Genomic DNA, 22,316 nt, shown 5'->3' with positions numbered 1-22,316 from the left:
TTTCATAAACTTTATGATTTTTTTACTATGAAAAAGATGTATTTGTCTGTACAAGTTGGTTTTGATAAGCTATTAGTTCCTTGTTACAGTAAATTGACAAGCTTTTCACTGAGATGGTATTTTCCCACACATATCAGAATCTGGAAGCAATATGCCTTTCTCAAATTGTTATTTAGTGCTTTTTTTTCCACATCCCTCAAAACAGAAATAGGTTTTTTAATATCAACTAGACATTATGAAAGCCTTAAGATACAGATATTCATAAACATTACCCAAGCTACAATTGAGGTACCCAAACAAGCACTACCAACGTTTACCAAAAAAAAAGATGCTGGTTTTTAAAGTGGTTAGGACTAGGAGTTATGTACACACTATTCATGTCCTTCTGAAACTAAAATGGGGGGGAACCTTATTGTCATTCTGCCAAATATCACATAACTAAAAATGCTGCATAAAGAGTCATGAATCCAATATACATATCACATTGATATGTATATACAATATACATATCACTAGTTAAACAGATGAGCTAATCCTTGAAGTAGATTGAAAATCCCAAACTTCTTAAACATATCAGTGCTATTTTAGAAACATCATCAGAACAAATAGAGATTCAATTATAAATTGTCCTGGGTTACATTCTGTAATGAGAATTTTGCTTAGTCTAAAAGAGAATCTCAAACGTCTTAGAAAAGCTGTGGAATCACACTTTTTGTTATTCCTCAAAGGAAATTTGCCAGGTTTGATGATACCTGCATACTTCCCTGTGGTTCTAGGAGTTCCACAACCAAATAATTCAGTAATTGATAGGCGTATTCAAGCAAAAAGAATACCAAAGCAGACCTTCTATCAATATATACTAGATCGATGGATTTTTAATTACATGATAAATGTAAATCATAAAGTTGAATGTACTTAACAAGGTACAGCTATTTTATGTAATATAAAAAACTGTAGACCAGGCGTGGTGGCTCACGCCTATAATCCCAGCACTTTGGAAGGCCAAGACAGGTGGATCACTAGAGGTCAGGAGTTCAAGACCAACCTGGCCAACATGGTGAAACCCCGTCTCTACTGAAAATACAAAAATTAGCTTGGCATGGTGGTGCTTGTAATCCCAGCTACTCAGGAGGCTGAGGCTGGAGAATCGTTTGAACCCAGGAGGCAGAGGTTGCAGTGAGCCGAAATCATCATATTCTACCTGGGAAAGCCGGTGAGTAGGATTATTTGCAAATATTTACTGCCAACTTTATGATTTTTTTATACTTTATTCTAAGCATAGAAGACATGTGAATATTAATGTTTTATTCTGTTGTAGGTGGTAAATCATTTTCTTCATATCCTTAGAATAATCATTTTTCTCTTTTAGTCCCAGTGTCTTATTTCATAGACACTTAGTTCTAATAGGATGAGAAAAAAAACTCTCGAGGTTCTTTGGCAACAGCTGGGAAAAGTATCTCCTTTTTCTCATCTGCAAGGGCTTAAGCTAAAGGACAGGTGGTGATGTGATAACTGTGGGTGAAATCCCCTGGTCTCTCAGCAGCTGATTCATATGTTTCTATTGAACTGACATGGCCTGTCCTCTGCTGGGACGGCCCAGGGTGCTGACCTTGAAGAGAAGACAGTGCTCTGGGTGAGTGGACACACACTGTCTTTCGTCTTTGCTGAAGGTATTTCATGCACAGTGGCAGTGCCCAGAGTGGGGGAGCTCCTATTGTTCCCACTGTTTTCCTCATCTCTTCTGTTGAGTTCAATTTCTTGATGCAGTGAATCACTGTGTGAACACTTACACTCAAGTAGCAATGTGCTTAATAGATATGGCAACAGAGAAATTCTCGATTGGGTGGCTAGGCATAGAAGTGTTTGGGTAAGGAAAGACTTGAGCATCTCAAAAGCAAAGCCTCTTACTGGGAACTGGTAGCCAGGCTTTCTGGTTGACACCTGAGACCAGGTCTCCAAGGCAGAACCACGCAGATGGAGTAAAGGCAAACAGTCTCCTTCCCACTTCCTCCCCAGTGTGGTGGTGTTTCGAGCTTTGGATATGAGCTGTATGTAAATCACTTATGGAAGTTCCACAGCTGGGCTCAGTGATCAAACCTCTTCTTTCTAGCGCTACAGATTTTGCACCTTTTCTTTATTCCCTGGAAATTCCAGTGGAAAGTGGAAGAGATTTATTCAGGAATAGGTAGCAAGTTTCATTCATAACCTGGAAGTCTCCTTGTGTATACTTTATCTTCTTATATGGTGTGTACTTTTGTAAACTGTATCAAAGACTTTATTAAATGAAGTATGTTACATGTGAAAAAGTAATTAAAACTAAACACATAAGTCTCTGAAAACTAAGCCTCTAGTACTTGATAAAGCCAGAAGCAATTTTCCAGAACACTTGACCATATCTATGCCTTATAATTTTAGCATAATACAAGCTCCGCCGAATTCCATTAAATGTTTCCATTGGGTAGATTATCAAAGTTTGCCTTTTGCTTGGCTTGTCAACAGATTACTTTACCTGAGCATATCTTCCTTAAGCCATGTTCTGAAGGAAGACAGGCAATTGCAGTCCTTGTTATTTCACATTCAAGGTCACTCAGCAAACTGGCAAGCAGGGATTGTAATGCTGAGCTCATCGTTCTCATAACTATGCTGATCTCAGAGAGGTAGGGAATGTCTCTTTCAAAGACTGACCAAAGAACAGTAAATGGACCTCTCTGCAGAGGTTGTATCAGGCAAAATGCATCACTGGAAGGATCCTGGGCCTGCTGCTCAACAGTGAGGGCCCTACACACTCACTGGCCTCTTCACTGGTGGAGAACTCATCCCCACGTCTCTTCTACAGAAAACATTGAACACATCTGCCAGGTGCAGTGGGTTCCCGCTCTGCAAAGGCTCTGGGCTACTGACATCAAAGGGAACCTGAAACCACAACACTGGCATTTGAAAAAGAAAATGCTGAAGCTGAAATGGTCTTTCTCTTCCAGCTTTTGCTTTGGAATTCACCAAAGCCAGACCCAAGGAATGTGATGACATTCTAAAAGCCTGTGATTAATTCATGCTGGTCCCCAAGCCTTGCCCCTCAGTGCCACATGGTGAAGCAGTTACCACCACCTGGTTTTCTTCCACAGCCAGACAGCACTTCCAAGAATTCCAGTCATCACTTGGACAGAGATAGGCTTGAGCGTGCAGGTTTCTCTAGTGCTGTGTTATACAGATCTCTCTCCTCCACACCCTCACTGAGATTCCCTTGCATAAATACCCCTGCCTACAGATAGATGATTTACACACATCATTGATTGCTTTTTTTTTAATGACTTGTTCAATTTGGGATATTTAGCACCCTGTTCCATGTTTTTGTACAAGTTGGAGGCTAAGGTAGCAAGAAATGGAAGCTCCCCAGAGAAGTCACAGTGATAAATGAGGCCATGCAAGGCTATTTACATATAGGAAACAATAGAAGCAAAAAAATGAGACAATGCCTCAAACGTTTCAAGTTGTTTTAAATCAATAGTGCTGGGGTTTGGGGATTTTTTGTTTTTTTATTTTTGGTTTGATTTTGGTTTTTTGGCCAAACACAAAGTTTTGAAAAACATAAACTATTTCCTTCGGCTTAAAAAGAATTAGTATATATCAGAAAAAGTTTATTGTAATTATTCAAAGCAGACATATAATATGTGTTTATACACCCCTGCCACACACACACATATATTTGAATGTGAGTTTTTATGCAGCCTAGATCAGAATATTACAGGATTGTTATTAAAATCCGGAAAATAAGAATGCATCAGCCAATGCCACAGTGAGGAAATGCTCTAAAAAAGCAGAAGGCATGCACCAACTGTTCTCCAGGGGAGAGGACAGTGTTGCTGGGATCACACAGTTCTGGATGGCTCTGTGTGGCCTTGGTGGTCTGCAAGGTAAGAAGTTGAGCCTGAGATGATGGTTGTCTACTAATGACCTCAGCCCCTCAACCTCCAAGGCTTGCCCAGGGTACTGAGAAACTGAAGGTCAAAGAGTTCAGCAGGAGAGAAGCCTTGACCTGGCCCCTGGGTTTCACTGTAACATGGCAAGATCATTTCTAGTCCGAGCCTACAGCAAACTTCAGGTTTTACCAGAGGACACTCGGTCTGCTCCATGCCGACATGAGTGGAGTAGCGTGTGTATTTTTTTGTTTTTTTTTGTTGTTTTTTTTTTTGAGATGGAGTACAATAGCATGACCTCAGCTCACTGCCACCTCCGCCCTCTGGGTTCAAGTGATTCTCCTGTCTCAACCTCCAGAGTCGCTGGGATCACAGGTGCCTGCCATCACACCCAGTTAATTTTTTGTATTTTTAGTAAAGAGAGGGTTTCATCATGTTGGCCAGGCTGGTCTCGAACGTCTGACCTCAAGTGATCCAGCTGCCTCGGCCTCCCAAAGTGCTGGGATTACAGGCATGAGCACTGCGCCCAGCCTGGAGTAGCGTTCTTTAAGCATTCTGGCTGCAGGAAGGATTCAGGGCTCTAGGACTGAGCCTCATCCAACTGTGTACGTTCTGGGTCACTGGTGAAGGGTGCAGTGTTGTTATGAACTGCAAATACAATTGCCAAAAAATAGATATATCACCCCAAGCGGTAACAAAAGGCATCAGGCCCAGGACTCAGCTCTTCTTGATCAAGAAATGCTGATAAATAAACAGCCTTCATCAGAGTAACTCTGGAGAATATCCTAGAATAGGTTACCCACAGGCCTTCACCACAGTTTAGGTTCCAGATGTAACGTGGCCCACGTATTTCAACAGAGTTCAATATGACTACCTGAGTTAATATAGCCCAGAGCCAAACTGAGATCTTGCTACAGTTTTTGAGTTGCCTTTTTAACTGGGTCTATCTGCTGCAGGTCCCCAGAATTTCTCCTGTTTTCCTCTTGGATTCCTGAAAACAACAGGGATAGTCTATGTGAATGCCCACCCGGGGCAAGCCCAGGTTCCATGTACCATCTAAATCGTGCCAGGGAAAGGACGAGACAAGGTGAACTGGTCCAGCTTGTCTCTAGCTTCTGGACACAGAGGCCAGGGAGACCATCTGGATGTCACCGTGGAGCTGAAAAGGCCTCTGAAGGGCGATTCTTTGAGCACTGGTTGCTCAGCCTCACCTGCCTCTCATACCTTTCCTCACTCTGACCAGCATCCTTCCACACTGACCCACCCTTGCCAAGCTTTAGCAGGGCTTCCTGGCCACCGTGTCCTCTGGACACTTTCCACTCCTTCTGGTGGATTCCTCCCTCTTCCTGCACCCTCTTCTGTGTCAAACAGCTGCTCATTCTCCTCCTTCCTTCTCTCCCCCGTGGGCTTCTCTTCCTCTGCCTGCCTACTAAGTCTCTGCATCTCTCTGGTCTGTCCTCAAAGCTCTTTCTGTCTCCTTCACCCTTTGCTCAAATGGCCCCACACACTCTCACTCCCCAGATGCTCTGAGGACTCCTGAGTCAATATCCCCAGGGTAGATACGAACCTCTTCCTCTCAACGGGAATTCCCAGCTGTGTATTTCAAATGCATGAATTTTATGGTGTGCGTGTTGTATCTTTATTTTTCTAATAGCTTCAGGAGTACAGGTGGTTTTTAGGTACAAGGATGAACTGTATAATGGTGAAGTCTGAAATTTTAGCATACCCATCACGCAAACAGTGTCCATTATACCCAGTATGTAGTTTTTTAATCCCATACTTCTTCAAACCCTCCCCACTTGTAAGTCTCCAGGGTCCAACATATCACTCTTCATGCTTTTGTATACCCATGTATCAGCTCCCACTTATAAGTGAGAACATATGGTATTTGGTTTTCCATTCCTAAGTTACTTCTCTTAGAATAATGGCCTCAAATTCCATCCAATTTACTGCAAAATACATTATTTTTTTATGGGTGAATAGTAGTGAATTGTATCTTAGTAAAGACATTAAAAAAGAAAAACTGCATGTCAGCCCATTGATGTGCTAACCTACCACACACTACAGATTAGCCTGTCCCTCCTCTGGCCAGAGTTTCAGCTACAACTCTCCTCCATCGCAGCACACTGCGTTTCAGATACAGCAATTCATGACCACACTTAAAACAGTTAAATGTTTATACATGGTTCATACATGCTATTTCCCATCTCTGAAACACCTCTCCCTCCAATCCCTTGGTTTTCTGATGAATGCCCACTTATTCCCCACTCCTCTAACTGCAGGTGACATTTGATCCCGCCTTCCTCTGCACATGGGTCCATTATATCACTTATCTCATGGCATTAATAACTCAAGCCTAGGGCTCTTCCTAAATGCCAGGGAATAAGGGTAGATGAAAAAGAGAGACGATTCTGGAATCAGATAGACTTGAGTTTCAATCCCACATATGTTACTGTATTATTCTAGCCAAGAGAATTAGCCTTTCTGAGTATCAGTTTCATGTTTATAAAAACAGGATTAACAATATACACCTGATAAATTGCTTTGGGGAGAATTACATGAGGTGAGGTACATAAGGTGATTGACACACTCAACTTTCCTTTTGTCTTCCTGTACCTTGCCTGCATGTTTGGTCATAACTGAATATCTGATGTAGACAATCCATAAAGTTTTATTAAGCAAATGAATAAATATTTTTTCTACTCTCATTTGTGGTACCCACCTTTTTGAGTAGTCACTCATTGAGAATTGCTCTGACTCTTTACATGGGCAAAATAGGGTTAATAATGTAGAGCCTGAAGGTTGAAATTGCTACCACTGGTATTACTCCTCTCCTACTACTGATGATGATGATGATGATGGAGATGAGGAGGAGGAGGATGATAAAGATGATGATGGTGAGGATGATGATGGAGATGAGAAGGAGGAGGATGATAAAGATGATGATGGTGAGGATGATGATGGAGATGAGGAGGAGGAGGATGATAAAGATGATGATGGTGAGGATGATGATGAGGATAATGGTGACAGTGGTGATGGTGATATTGGTGATAGTGATGATGATGGTGAGGATGATGGGGGTGATGATGACAGTAATGATGGGGAGGATGATAATGAAGAGGAGGAGGAGGATGGTGATGGTGATAAGGATCACAGTGAGAGTGATGATCATGATGAGTAGGAGGAGGAAGAGAAGGATGACAATGACGATAACATGAATCAAACTGTTTAGGACTTTATAAGAGCTTTCAACCAAGGCAATGATTCAAATAAAATAAAGTAAAACCATTAGAACATCAAAAGGATTTAGTAAACCACATTCAGTAAAACGGCAGTTTATAAAACATCAAAGAATATTTTTAAGCATAAGCAGCAAGTATTTAGAAAATAAAATGTTAATGGACATCCCATTAGAGTGGCAAAAACAATAATAAAAATGTCTAGGATCAACTAAACAAAAAATATGTGAAGGATTTTTATGAGAAACACTTTAAATTTCTGAGGAACAGAGGAGACCTAATATTTGAAAGTTATACCCTGACCTGGAGTATTACAAAAAGATCAACTTTCATTCCTCATATTATCTTATTCTAGAACCATGAAACCTATTTTTAAAGTTCATCTGGAAACACTATTATGCATGCACAGTCAGGAAAATTCTGGGGAACACAAAAGTAGTAATGAAGTCAAGGCCCATTTGATATTGAAACATATTCTACAGCTGTGGACATCAAAAGTTTTGCTCTATAATATAAATAGACAAATTGATCATTAGAAGGAGAGTCCAGAATGAAATAAATATAGGATTATAGCACATTATAATGCAGAATTTGAATCGTTGGACAAAAATTGATTGTTAAATAAATGACAAGAGACAACTGCATCATCATGGGAGAGGCAAAACTCAGTTCCACCCTTCCTGACAAATTTACATAAATCCTATGAACCAAAACCTCTAATGTTTTAAAAAGGCAAATGCAAATATATTAGAAAAAACAAGTAAACATAATCTTTTGTTAGAAATGATATTTTAAGCAAGAAGCAAAAACTAAAGCCCATAAAAAAGACTGATAAGTTTCACAACAAAAATATTATGATTAACAGCAAAAGTCCAACAACAAGAACAAAGATTGCCAAAATGACAGAGGGGAAAATCCTTAATATATAAAAGCTTTTTGCACATCTACAAAATATAATAAAAACAGTGGAAAAAGAAAAATGGGAAGTTTACATTAATAAAATGCAAGTTTCACACAAATAATTGAAAAGAAGCTCAACATACATCATAATTAAATAGTTGCAAATTAAGATGTTGTTTTTCCATTGTTCACCTAACAAAATGTTGATGACACACAACTAGAAGTATATATAGAACCCCAGCTGATCTCGTTGAAGTCAATATGTCTTAATCTCAATAAATGATAATTGCTTGGATGCTGTGAGCCTGCTAATCGACAGATGCAAAGAGCATTTTGCATTTGCACAAGGTCTAAGTAAAATGATACTGACTTTGTCTTCAGTGGCCACACAAGAAATGAAACAATCAGTCCATCAATGGAGAGCTACTTAGATCACAGTGCGGTTCCAAAATGAAATCCAGTGCAGCCACGTAGAAGAATAAATTCCATCTATATGTCCTAATACAGAAAAATATCTAAGACTGATTACAAAATAAAGAGGAAATAAAAATACTCTACAGAGCGCTCCCAACTACATTTTTTAAAATGATGAATGTACGTGACTTTATGTGTTTAAAACATTCTTGCGAGGATGTATAAGAAAATTCTAGGAGTAGTTGCTTTAGGAATGATTTTTAGGGGAATGGGGGCTCTGAGGGGACAGAGAATTTGTCTTCTTTTTATTATCTTTTGTATGTATTGGAAATGTCATTCATATACAGACAGTTTCTCAATAACAGCTCTAGCTATTTTTAAAATAGCATTGTAGGAAGAATTCAACATTTCTAAGGTCTTTTTCTCTTCAAATTAATATACGATTTATTGGTTGGTTTATAAAGTATGATTTTTTAAAACAGAAGATGATATTCTGATCACTTTTGTAATATGTCTTTAAAAAGTGTTCATATACATTATCACAAGTTTCAGTCACAACCAGCTTTGGACATGAACTTAACCTTCTATTTTATTGAAGAGGCTGAGTTTGCCAGCTTGTTAATAAGCCATCCCTCTGGTTATTAACGTTAAGTTCCTCTGCGTTGTTTCCCACACACAGAAGACCCCATCTCAATCCCACAAGGCCTCTGGCTGCTCCTTGACAGGAAGTAAGGGTGTCCAGAACGAGTGCATCCTCTTTCACTCACCTGGGACCATGGCCGCTTGCAGCATGAGGTCAGCGTGTTTGGAGCTAATGGGTCCACTGCCCTACATACTCAGAGCAAGCTTTCTTTGGTTTCTTAGCCACCCAGCAACACAAGGCCAGTGATCCCAGCTGCTCATATCCTCACATTCTGGCCTCCTCCCTGGCTCCTGATGGCCCTTTGTCCTCTAGCCATGATGCTCTGCTCCTTCCCTACCTCATCCCTCCATTACTGTCTTGACCACTGTGTCTAGTGCATTCCTTTCGTGTAGATAGTCTCATCTGAGGCTCTGGCCTCTTTGCAGAGCAGATCAGCTCTCCTTCCTGTTCTGAAATGTGACACTGCTCTAAGAAACCCACTGCCCCATAGTCTGCTCTCCACAGGTGAACAGAGAGGGGCCCCCACCCACTTCAGGCACAGACAGGAGACTGCCATTCTCTGCTCTCTCCATTCACTCTGCTCATTTGTATCACTTTTTTGCAGCATCTGTTACCCACTGGCTGCCATTATCCCTCCCTTCTACCTATCCCTCCCCTCCACATTCTACAGTCCATTCACTCATGCAGTGAAGAGTACATCTGCGGCATTGGCTTTCTCTCATCTCTTCCCATCCCATCCACCACCTTTGCCTACCTCAGTGTCATGCAGGCTACACATGGGTCCCAGGGCTAAGGCTCTTCTGGCCGTCCAGAGGGGAGTGCCCTTACCTGGCACAGCGCCACCTCAGATACTTTAATTCCAGCATCCAGAGAGAAAAAGGACAAGCTTGAAAATTTCAAGAGAGAATTGAAAGCTATAAAAAGCAATGTGACAGATTTGAGAGGTAACAAATATCAAAACCAAATAATTTAAAGGTAAGAAAATAAATACAGAAGACTATCTCAGAAGCGACAATCTTTTCAGCAGGAATGAAGGCATATAGAAGACATGGAATTCTTTATTCACTATGATGAAAGAAAGTAATTATCAATCTTGAATTCCATATCTAGCAAAAATATCCTTTAAGAATGTGAGCAGGAAAAATACATTTTCAAGTAAAACTGGGATAATTTGCTACTAGAGCGTCTATATAGGTAGAATTATTAAGAGTTGTTCTTCAATCAGAAGATACAAGTTTTGGGGTTAAATTTAACAATAAAATAGAAGTTTCTGCTTCACCTGACCTTAAATGAGGTTGACTCTATAATTTTCCTTACACCTACACCTGAGGTGCTGAGGTCTGCTAGTAACTCACATAAGCATGAAGACTAAGACCAATAAAATTTTTAGTCTCCAACTTTGCTTCCATAATAACCCCCATTTTCTGGTCCTTGGAGGATTGCTTTATTTAAAATGAAATCAGTTCTAACTTTCACCACTTTCAGTATTCTGCACACTTCTCCTTCATTACTCCCATGACTAACTAGTTTACATGGAAAACAAAGTGTAGAGTGGAGACTGTGGTCTGCAATCTAGGCTCCCTTCAGGGCTGAGGCACTCATCATTCCAGCTTCTATAAATATTGGCTGCTGATAGCTCACAACTGAATTCCTCTCTGGGACTTCCACATGCACAAAGAGCTCCCTCACCCAAAATCATGCTGCTCCCCAGAAATAACCTGAATCGTGACTGGTTGACATATGTGTATAAAAGCATGCCTCTGCCTCAAGGCAGGATGACTCTGAAGTGTCATCCCAGTCCAGAGCTCCCTGTAGGATAGTCTGACGCCTCTGTTGCAGCTGCCTTGCAGCTCAATGTCTCCATCTTTTCCCACTTCCTTCATTCTTCAAGGTGTTGTTCCTGAAGTCACACCCCAAACCCTGCATGCAAAGCTTCATGTCAGTGTCTATCTCCTGGAGAATCTGATGGATATGGGGAAGGAACTCCCTCAACTTCCTGCCCTTCCCTCCTCCAGTCCATAGCTTAGCTAAGAAACTTTTGAATATAAATTCTACTTGTTTTCTGGACACCAGGCAGAGCACCCTCCCTGACTCTCTCACCCAGAATGTGTTTGCTTAAGACCGTGGTTCATGGATTTCCTCTCCTTCTCCTGTGTTCTCGACATCTCTCTGGCAGGTCGTTCCCAGGGTCACATAAATGTGTTCAAATGACACTAATCTTAACTGGGGACAAAAAATCTTCGATCTTCTTTCTCTCACCTTGCCTACTATCTGTTTTCCTCCCTTCACTGACCAGTTTCTTAAAGAATGCTCCAGCTGGGCGCGGTGGCTCACACCTGTAATCCCAGCGCTTTGGGAGGCCAAGGCAGGCAGATCACGAGGTCAGGAGTTCAAGACTAGCCTGGCCAAACATGGTGACACCCCGTCTCTATTAAATATGCAAAAATTAGCTGGGTGCGTGACAGGTGCCTGTAATCCCAGCTACTTGGGAGGCTGGAGCAGGAGAATCACTTGAACCCAGGAAGCAGAAGTTTCAGTGAGCCGAGATCATGCCACTGCACTCCAGCCTGGGCAACGGAGCAATACTCCATCTAAAAAAAAAAAAAAAAGAAGACAGAAAAAGAATGCTCCATCACTCCTTAACTCATTTCAGTGCCCTTCTTACCTCAAAACACCCCCAAGACAGTTCTCTCAAAAGTTATCAATGACTTCACAGCAGCTAAATCCACGTGAAGCTTTGAAATAAAGCAACATTGGACACCTGTTCCTCCTGCTGCATACAGAAGACTCTCAGTCTTGGCCAAATAAAGCTTTTGTCCACCCATCCTTACCCCTTATGTTAATATGCGTCAGGCTTCCATCTTTCATCCTTTTCCCATCTTTACAACTCACCCTCCTCATTGCCCCTACCTGAAGACTGATGATCTCCGTCTGTTTCTGGTCTACACCTGTTTTCTGGGCTCCAACTCCCTATATTCCAGTGCATCTCTCCCCACCCATGCACACTGCTACCAGCCCTCTGCCTTCATGCCCTTTAGGGGCTTGTCAGACTGCATGCATCCTTTAACGCTTTCAGGCCTTTGCACATGCTAAAACTGTTGTCTGGGAAACTTTCTCTACTTAGTCAATGCTAAGTTAGGTCTTCCTTTCAATGTATGCACATAGCAATTGGTGCTTACAACTGTCTTAGCAACCAGAGCCAGCATGGGCAGCTGTGCAGGCTGTGAACTGCATCCCAGGACATGTATTTATAGACTGCAATGTGAATAGAATCCTCTGGAATGTGAAATGCAGAAGTTCTCCTCGTATTTATTATATCATATTTGAATTATCTATCTATCCCTAGGTTGACTCTGGGCTCCTAGAATACAAAAAACTGTGCCTTATATTTACTTGGCCCCTTTGCCTTTAGGATAAAAATCTAAAACTCAGAGTCTAGCTTTTGCCTCTGTCATCATCTCATCCTTCATGCTTTCCATTCCTATCCGAGGATTCAGTCGTGCAGATCTACCCGTGGTTCCCCAAGACTCTTGCAAGTCTCCATGATTTGAGTATATAACTCCTCTTGATGGTAGGATACCCTGCCTTGCCCAAATTCCACCTGACCAGCTCCCACTTATCTTGCAACACCAAGCTTTGCTGTCATGTAATGAAAACCCTTCACATTAAGGATGGGAGGCAAAAAGGAAAACAGTTATAATTTAGCATCTATGCCATTATAAAGTGTTGCTTCACATTTTATTTGTTTTAACATGTGCTGGACCTCTATGAAATGATGTTCTTGTTCATTGCAGCAATGCAGAATCTGTGGAAACAAGAGGTGCAATAACCTTCCTGCCCTGGGAATGGGTGGGAAGGCTGAAGTTTTTAAGAGGTCTGTAAGTCTAGTACAACTTGGGGCCAGCTTCTGACCTTAATAAGTCTTAACAATCCTGTTTGTGATTTGAAGGGAAAAAAAATAAAAATTTACAATCAGGATGAAAATAAATTTTCTACTGTGGATAAATAAATTAAAAACCATTTATATATTTCAGGCACCTTCCAGATATGTCTCCTTTCCCACTTGAGCTCCCTCACTCCAAACCAAAGTGGATAAAGCCTGGAAACTATACGTCTACTCAAGTCCCTTAAACTTCAGTTGAATCCCCCAAGAAACAAGAATGCTTTCTATAAAACTTGGATGGCCAAAGAGAAAGAGAAACCATCTAATTCCCCTACAGCAGAGGTCATGGGGCTTTTCCTCTGCCAGGAGACATTGTCAGGAAAGACCCTGCTTCAGGACTGTGGGCCCTGAGGTGTACATGGAAGCTCCCAGTGCCTTGGGCAGCCTCCTGAGAGGATTCACTTGGGTCCTGCAGGTGTCCGAGACCAAGGAGAACTCCACCCTTCACGACTTGCCCTGGTCCTTTAAGCCCAGGCTTCTAAGGATTGTCTAAGCTTCTAATGACCTGTATTAACATCTTAGTCTTCAAAATACCTAGATTAGAATTTCTGACTAAACCTCAACTGGAAAAATCTGTACAATGCATTTATTCCCATGATCCATAAGGAAAGAGTTTCCCAGGCAATGATACCTGGAGCCCATGTGTAGAGCTAGACCACTTATAAAGATGTGTTACTTAATTTAGGTGTGTTTGAAATAATCTTTTCTTCTCATTTTAGGACATGCATTTTGTATAAATTGTCAGTGGACTGATTCCACTAGGTTGAAGAAAATGACAACAAGTATGGTATTTGATGTCTTACCCACTGCATGGATTCCTTTAACCCACCCGACTCACCTTTCCTGGATCTGCAGGGTGTGCGTTTAATTATACCACGTGGGATGCACTATCCAGGCAAGAGCTGTCAGCATAGTTAGGCTTCTCCCCTAAAATGACTCCAGGGAAGGCTGCATCTGAGCACCACCTTCCCCTGCAAACTAGACTTGCTGTAGGTAAGTAGACCCAGGTTGATTTATGGCCTATGGGCCAAAAAATATAAAAAGGCCTGCCAGGTGGATAAATTACAGAATCCATTATGCTTTCATCGTATGGACTAAAAGATGAGGAAGAAGGTGCTTTTCCCTGAAATACTAGTGTCTAGAAGATTACTTTTTGAATTATGTTAGGAGGTCAAGCATTCCTCCTCCAGGCCTCTGGGGATGTGTACGAGTGAACATCTAACACGACTTGGCTATTCACTGCGACAGGAAATCACGGCTGCCATGAAACCTACTCTAGTCATTGATCCAGGAGGCTTCCTTCTCGAGATCCAGGCCAGTAAGAGTGTCTCAACCTCCTAGCCTGGGAGGCTCCCCGAAGCTGCCCACTCAGAGCCTCCTGGTTGTGCAACTGCCTCCTCCTGTGTGCTCAGATCCATGCTGCTTTCCCCTTCCCTCCCTCCCTCCCTCTTCCCATTGATCTTTTGGGAGCACCCCCTCTGTGTGAGTTACCGTGATTATATGACAGGGATGTCCCATTGATCAGGACACCAGACACCCCTTCAGGAAACAGTCCCTATTGGAGAGGATGGTCAAGGGATCGGATTGGTGATTACAGGGTGTTTGACATGTGTTGTACCAGGAATAAGAACAGGGCCTTTTGGGAGCACACGGGAGGGACATCTGACCCAGACCAAGGCACTGTCCGATAGAAATATAACATGAGTCACAAAGGTGAGCCACATACATCATTTTGAATTGTCTTGTGGCTGTATTTTTTTAAGTTTAAAAATGTGAAATGAATTTTAAGAATACCTTTTAACTAAATGTATCTAAAATATTGTTATTCAAGATTCTATATGTAATAGACATAAAATTGAGATGAATCTGCTGCATAGTTTACTCACAGCTTAGAAATTCCCTTCTTCAATGGCACTGGCCACATCTCAGGAGTTCAGCAGCCACAGGGGCCTGGAGACTGCTGCCTTGGACTCTGGGAGGTGGGGAGGTACTTCCTAAAGAAGCTCAGCTGAGGCTCAAAGGTGAGGGGATTGGAAGGTAATGAGGTGGGGGAGGAAAAGATACTCCAAGGAGAAGAAAGCGCATGTGAACTGAGAGGCCAGCAGGCAAAGTCAACACCAGCGCGTTTGTGCAGAGTAACCTGCACCTCTTCCTGCAGCAGTGGAGCCCAGAAGTGTGTGATGGTGGGGTGACTTCGTCAAATGAGTCTCTTTAGAAGGATCTGGAAAAATGTCCACAGTATATAGGGTGGGATGAGGGGCTGCAGGCAGGACTTAGGGGCAGGAAAGTCATCTAGAAAGCTGCTGCCATCGCTGGCTGGAGGTTAAGGCAGCTTGCACCCAGGCAGCAGCCAGAGGGTAAGAGACAGGCTCAGGAGGACGTAAAGCTGCACCATGGGGTGACTATGTAGATGCAGGGGACAGAGGAGGAGGAGAGGTCAGGGGCTTCCTGGCCAGGAAAGCAGGTGTGCGGTGGTGCCGTCGGTGACCAGGAACACAGAGGAGGGCAGGTTTTGTGGGAGAAATCCTCAGTTATCTGAAGAAGATACTGCATTTTAGGTTGTCTTAGCTCAGGCTGCCACAGCAAAACACCACAGGCTGGGCAGCTGAAACAGCAGACATTCAATTTCTCATAGCTCTGGAGGTTGGAATTCTAGATCAAGGCGCAGCTGAATTGGTTTCCATGGCAGGCCGTTTTCTGGCATGTAGATACCTTCTCACTGTGCCTTCACAGAGAGAGACAGAGAGAACTCGCTGGTGTCTCTTCTTTCTTCCTTATTTATTTATTTATTTATTTATTTATTTATTTATTTAAGACAGAGTCTTGCTCTGTTGCCCAGGCTGGAGTGCAATGGCACGATCTCAGCTCACTGCAACCTCTGCCTCCCATGTTCAAGTGATTCTTTCCTGCCTCAGCCTCGAGTAGCTGGAACTACAGGTGCCCATCACCACGCCCAGCTAATTTTTGAATTTTTAGTAGAGACAGGATTTCACCATGTTGGCCAGGCTGGTCTCAAACTCCTGATCTCAGGTAATCCACCCGCCTCGGCCTCCCAAAGTGCTGGGATTATAGGCATGAGCCACTTCACCCAGTCGGTGTCCCTGCTTATAAGGACAAGAATCCTACGGGGTCAGAGCCCTGCTCTCATGACCTCGTTTAACTGCATTTACCTTCTTAGAAGCTCCATTTCCAAATCCAGCTTCACTGGGGTTAGGGCTTCCACACATGAATACTGTAGGGACACGATTCAGTCCAGAGCAAGGTTCCTGGAAGCCATCCAGGGTGGAGGAGCTGCGATGGAGGATTTGGGTCCCGGGCTGAGGAGAAGGGTTCGGGATCCAGGCTGGTGAGCCATGTGGACATCACCCTCCCACACCTGTGCCGCCTGCTGTTCACAGAACAAAGTCCTCAGACTGACATTCAAGGCCTTGACAATCTAGGCCATTCTTCCCCTCAATCCTTAAATCATAAGTACAAAGACCTTCACCTCATCCCCAAAGCCAGCCGCTGCTACCCCACCTCTGCCCACCTGAAGTGGGAACTCCTGCACTCCTCACTCCTCCAGGGCAGGAGCCTTAGCCAGACCAAAACTGACTGCCATGGTACTTCTTCACTGTGCCATTATGGAGAGAAGGGAGCAAGGCCATTGCATGTGGTTACACAAAGCAAAACTAAGACCCAGGCTAAGAGTTGGAGGGAGCAGATGCTAGTTCAGGCTACAGCAGCCACCTTGAGGAACTGCTTCTCACCCTGCAATGTGTATGCACAGCTCTGGGATCTACAAAGAGGGAGATTCTCGCTCGCTCTTTAGGTAGGGGGTGGGCCTGATTCTCTGCATTTCTAAAGAGATCAGGCAGATCTGTGACCTATGGACTCTGCTTTGAATTGCATGATGGCATGAGTGGTACAAGGTTAGAAATAACCAGGTCCATGCACGTGTGTGTCTTTCCACAATATCAGGCTTTTATTGAAGCTATTTCAATCACAAAAGCCATTAGCTACATGGAGTTCCCAAGAAGGCAATTCTCCATCGCACTTCCCAGTCACTAGGGAGTCATGGGCACATAGCCCTGGGCATACAGGCTCAAGTCACCCCACAAGCCAGTATTGCACACCATACATCATAGTGTACTTAATCAATATATGAATGTTATAGGCTAAACATTCTACAACAAAGTAACATTTAGCATCAAGAGGCAAAACAGAGAGAAGAAAAAGTCAACGAACCAGTCCAGGGATAGCTAAGAAGACTAAAGGAGCCCTGGTCTAGGCTGGGTGGCCCATTGGTCTTGCAATGCAGAGTCTTTGATGCAGCAGAGCCTTTGGAAGCAGATGCCGAGCTCTTATCACAAGTGACTGCAAGATGGTGTCAGTTAGGATGGCCAATTTCAGGCTGCTGAAGGCCTAATCTTTTCTAGTCCGTCCTCTGGTGAGAACAGATAAAGAGGATTCTTGTTTATGACCTTATCTTGTTGGATGCAGTCATTATTTTTAAAATTTATTTATTAAACAAAACATCTTATCCTTGTTGGTAAAGTGCTCCGTGAACATAAAATAGAGTCTTTCTCTAAGATGGAGTTAGTTAAGGGTGCTCTGTACACACAGCTCTTCAAGACGTGTCCAGAAATGTCACAGAAGTGAATGAGCGCCCTGTCATGGGAGGTGGTCAGACACAGGTTGGACAACCATAGGATGGGGAGGTGCACTAAGGGATCGTGCTTGAGATTCGGAGATCTACTATTCTGCTGGGGTTACATAGTGTAGGCCCTGAGGACAGCGCTGAAGGTCTGCATGCCTCGGCACAGAACTTTGCTGTGGGAAGCTGTCTCAGACGGCTGAGGGCACCCTATAGAAATGCTCCTCGGCCATCTGCCTTCCTTCCTTTGAGACTCTCTTGTCACATCTGTTCTGGCCGACAAAATGCACCTCCAGACTCCAACCACAGAAAGTGTAGATGACCCAGGTCCCACTGCTGCTAGGAAACCCAGGCTGCACTGGGACAGGGGCCACACTGCACAGGGACAGCTCCTGCTCACCAGGGCATGACTGGGAGACCAAGGCCCAGCTCCTGGAACTGGGTTGTCCTCTTTCTGGGGCTCCTGGAATCCCCAGGGTGTCCAGCACACTCCCTCCCAACTTTCTCTCTCCCTGGAGTCCAGCTTCCTGTCAGCCCTGCCCTCTCTTCCCTCTCATCCCCCATTTCCCTGAATAAAATCCTCCCATCTTCTGCAATTTTTCTCAGGGACCCCTGACTTATCTAATGACCTTGAACAATTTTCTTCAGGAGTCTGAGTGCCTTTCATAGCAAGCGCTGAAAATAAACTAACTAAACCTGATTCATCTTTGCTGCAAACATTTCTCTTAGTTTCTTAAGTACTTTTATTTCTGCTCATGGTACATTTTTTGTTGTTGCTGTTTTCAGAAGTTTTTAAATTTTATGAAATACAAGTGAATTCCCCGGAGGGTATCTTCCTTAACCCCACCAAAACTTCAAATTCCCTCCCCTCTGTTGCACAGTGCCTGCTATTTGTCCCTAAATCATCTATCAGCTCTTAGCAGAACATGAGGTCAGCTCATTAGCAAGGTCCCCAGCTTTCTGGAAGGCAGTTTTGCAATCCCTTTGCCCTTCCTAAGGGGATCTCCCTCCCCTGTAAGTGGCTTATCAGGCATATTTTCAGCAATTACCATGCTCTTCCCAGGGGGGCTTCTGGTGAATTAATTTTCCCCAAAGCATTACAATTACAAAGCCCATGTTCATCCTGGAATCTGATAAATATTCATCTCTCTCCATCTGATTGTTTTCATTTCTTTATTTCTACATTTGACTCTTCATGCCATATAAAAAACATCCTTATGTTTTTAAGGGGGGGAATACTTTGAAGTACCATCTCAGATGATTCTATAATAAATAATTGCCAATTCATTTATTTTTCAGTTCATTTATTGTTTTAATATTTGTCATGCCATTTGTTATGTCCCCAGCAGAGAAGTACGAACACCTGGCTTGCTTTTTGCTTCCTAAGCTGTGAGTACAAGAAGGCAGCAAGATGTTCCAGGCCTGGGTCAGGCACCCATCGGTGTTGGGCAGGCCCTGGAGGAGTCGGTTGGCTCAACCAGTCAGCGAGGCCTTGGCATGAAGACAGATGTTTATCAGCAGCCCAGACAGAGGCCAGACTCAGAGCTTGGCAGAGTGCAGGAGCAAAGCTCCACAGGACCAAGGAGCAGCCAGTAGACAGCTATCCTGGCTGGCAAGTATGGACTCCAAAGAGATCCACTGTCAAGAAGGAGCCAAGACACCACTCCACACCCATTAGGATGGCTACCAGGAAGAAAACAGAAACTAACAGATGTTGGCAAGAATACAGAGAAATTGGAACCCTTGTGCTTTGTTTGCACAAGGAGTGTAAAATGGTGCAGCCACTGGAAAACAGTATGGCAGACCCTCAAAAAATTAAACACAGAATTACCACATGATCCTGAACTCCACTACTGTGTACATACCCAAAAGAATTAAAAGCAAGGACTTGAAGAAGCTTTTGCATATCCCTGTTTATAATATCATCATTCACAACAGCCAAGAAGTGGAAGCAACTCAAGTGTCCATCAACGCATAAATGGATAAGCAAAATGTGGTCTATACATACAATGGAATATTATTCAGCCTTAAAAAGGAAGAAAATGCTGACACGTGCTATACTAAGGAAGAACTTTGAGAACATTATGCTCAAGTGAAATAAGCCAGTTACAGAAGGACAAATACTGTATGATTCCACTGACATCAGGTACACAGAGTACCTCATAAAATCACAGAGACAGAAAAAACAGTGGTTGCCAGAGGTGACTGGAGAAGAGAATGGAGACTTGTTGTTTAATGAGTACAGAGTTTCCATTTTATAAGATAAAAAGAGTTCTGGAGATGGATGGTGGCGATGGGGGCACAATATTATGAGTATATTTAATACCACTGAATTGTATGCTTAAAAGTGGTTAACATGGTCAACATCATGTTTTGTGTATTTTACCACAATAAAAACAAAGAAGAAGCCAAGATAGAGAAGGGGACAGAGAAGACTATGTCCCCAACAAGCCTGGGAAAACCCCTCCATTAAGAGAAAATAAAATCTACCCAAAGATGTAGAAAGCATTTCAGAAAGTGCTGTGCATGTGGTGATTAAGCATAGCTGGATTCTATCTTGCGTCAGAATGCTTCTGGGAAGTGAAGCCACTTTGATAATCAATGTCTCTGCTTCATCAGCCTTTTTCTGTGTTGCAAATTCACTTAAAGAAGGTAAAAGAGGAACTGCCACAGCTGGGAGCATTTTATCCCTTGGTTCCCAAACCAGTGATTTCTGCATTTATTTGGACTACAGTGTTTTCCACTCATTGAAGCCTAATCAAATTTTGTGGTTATCTCTGTAATAGTTAAACTTTTATATGCAGTTACACCAAGAAAATTTGGACCCTTAAAGAGTGGAAAAATAGAGTGGAAAGTATGAACGTTAACTTTGTAAACCTTAGTCAAACAGAACTATGGGACGTCCTTTGGTGCTTGTCTGAGGTAATTTTAGGATAATAGAAATTCTGTACAGCAGTAACCGAGCTGCCCAGCAGGCCTGGAGCCCAGCCCTGAGGATGAGGCCTCATTTGCACTTGGCTGTGTGACCTTCGGAAAGTGACTGTGGCTCTCTGGTGTTCAGTTCCCTTTACGTGATTTAGACACGCGTTAGTTGGCTAGTTCATGGTGCTCCTCCTTCACAGGCTGAAGGGAACGCACGACTGGCATCACAGCAGCTCTGTCACCAACAAGCATGGGATCCAACCAGCACTTGGTGTATGAGAGAAACTTAATAAATGATCTAACGTGCGCAATCATTATTTGCTCAAAGTCTGCAAATGTGGCTTACTCAGTGGCATGGTTGGTCTGCCCTGCACGGTGTGGAGGTGTCTGCTGGGGCTGGAGGTCACCATGGCTCCACTCGTGTCTGGACCCCCTTCAGCTGGGCGGCTGCAGCGGGCAGGAACTGGCCAGGCCTCCATCTCCTGTGAGGTGTTCAGACTTCCTACACAGCAACTGCTTCCAAGAGGGCAAGGGGGCCTCACTGGAAACAGGCAATTCTGCTTCCGGCCAATTCTGCCACATTCTGTTGATAAAGAGAAAAGGAAATGAACTCCACCCACTGATGAGAGTAGCAGCAGGCGTGTGCAGGGTAGGCAGAGAGCAAGGACAGAGGCGTCCCACCGCCCAGTGCCCCAGAAAACTCAAGCGTCTGTTTTCCCACATAAGTTACAATCACAATCTTACCCATCCTAAAAGCTTGAGGAATCAGGCTTTATGTTATGTTGTATTATTTTCCTCTTGCTGATAAAACAAATTATAGGCTGAGCATTCCTAATTTAAAATAATTAAATAATTTCAATAATAAAAGTTTACAATATGTTAAATAATAAATGTTACCTTCAGGCAATGTGTACAAGATGTATATAAAATGTAAATGAATTTTGTATTTAGACTTGGATCCCATCCCCAAGATATCTCAATATGTATGTACAAATATTCCAAAATCTGAAAAAATGCAAAATCCAAAATCTGAAACAGTGCTGGTCCCAAGCATTTTGGACAAGGGCTATTCAGACTCACTGGCAACACATTTTTTTATCTTACAGTTCCCGAGGTCAGGGGTCTGAAGTCAATTTCACTAGACTGAAATAGACGTGTGGCCCAGGAAGAAACTGTCCTTGCCTTGTCCAGCTTCTGGGGGCTGCTCCTCCAACCTCAAAGCCCGTCAAGGCCGGAGCCTTCACAGCACTGCATGGAGAGCCTTCCACCTCTCTCTCCCACTGTCAGGATATGTGACTGCACTGGGCCCACCTGGATAATCCAGGACCCTCCCCCGATCCCCAGGTCACCTGACTCACAATCTGCATTCCATCTGCTGCCTTAGTTCTCTCCTGCAACATAACATGACACATTCGCAGGTTTGGGGGATTCGGATGTGGACATTTTGATGGGCCATCATGCATCCTACCACAGTCACCATTTTGGTTGTTTATCATATTTTCATTACTTTGGATAATATTTTGTAAAAAAAAAAAAAAAAAAAAAAATTAATTACCATAAAGATATAGCCTCTTTTCTCTATTCGAGTCTGCTAAGTTGGTTAAACATACAAATTTTTTTTAAATAGGCTGTAAGCGAGAGCCAAGGGACTCTCTTCTGCAGAATGCCCATAAATTTTACTCTGGGAGAGTGGAGATGGGGGACC

The sequence above is a fragment of the Chlorocebus sabaeus genome, chromosome 9 (genome assembly GCF_047675955.1).
Source record: "Chlorocebus sabaeus isolate Y175 chromosome 9, mChlSab1.0.hap1, whole genome shotgun sequence".
NCBI lineage: Eukaryota > Metazoa > Chordata > Mammalia > Primates > Cercopithecidae > Chlorocebus > Chlorocebus sabaeus.
This window is presented reverse-complemented; position numbering follows the sequence as displayed.